The 510-nt window shown below is 52.7% G+C and overlaps 1 protein-coding gene across 1 annotated transcript in view; it reads left to right on the forward strand.

Moving 5' to 3' along the window:
• LOC103271867 (PIH1 domain-containing protein 1) overlaps positions 1 to 510 on the forward strand; it is a gene marked incomplete at its 5' end in the record, with an annotated part of 4,558 nt that overhangs the window by 1,542 nt on the left and 2,506 nt on the right. The window lies entirely within an intron of this gene.

Genomic DNA, 510 nt, shown 5'->3' on the forward strand with positions numbered 1-510 from the left:
CGGGCCGTGATTGTGTCACTGCATTCCGGCCTGGGTGACAGAGTGAGACCCTGACTCAAAGTTCATCAGACAAAGACAGAGAAGAGGGCTTTGGGCAGAGGAGCCCAGAGATGGGAGAGAATGACTGGATTGGATCAGCCAGTAATAGTGACTGGAAGAAATGTAATGGGAATGAGCTTCTCTCCAGAGGGGGTGCCAGGCTGAGGGACCCAGGCATTTGCTGGGGAACCAGGGGAGAGCAGTGAGCAGGGAAGGGACAACTTTAGTGACATGGTAGGGATGGATCTGAGAAGGGGAGATGGAAGCCAGGCACGGTGGCTCATGCCTATAATCCTAACATTTTGGGAGGCGGTGGCAAAGGATTGCCTGAGTCTAGGGGTTCGATACCAGCCTGGACAACTTGACAAGACCTCATCTCTACAATAAATCAAAAATTAGCTGGGTGTGGTGGTGCATGCTTGTAGTTCCAGCTACTTGGAAGGCTGAGGCAGAAGGATCACCTGAGCCCAG

Source organism: Carlito syrichta, unplaced genomic scaffold (assembly GCF_000164805.1).
Source record: "Carlito syrichta isolate Samal-C Ts95f unplaced genomic scaffold, Tarsius_syrichta-2.0.1 Scaffold109961, whole genome shotgun sequence".
Taxonomy (NCBI): Eukaryota; Metazoa; Chordata; class Mammalia; order Primates; family Tarsiidae; genus Carlito; species Carlito syrichta.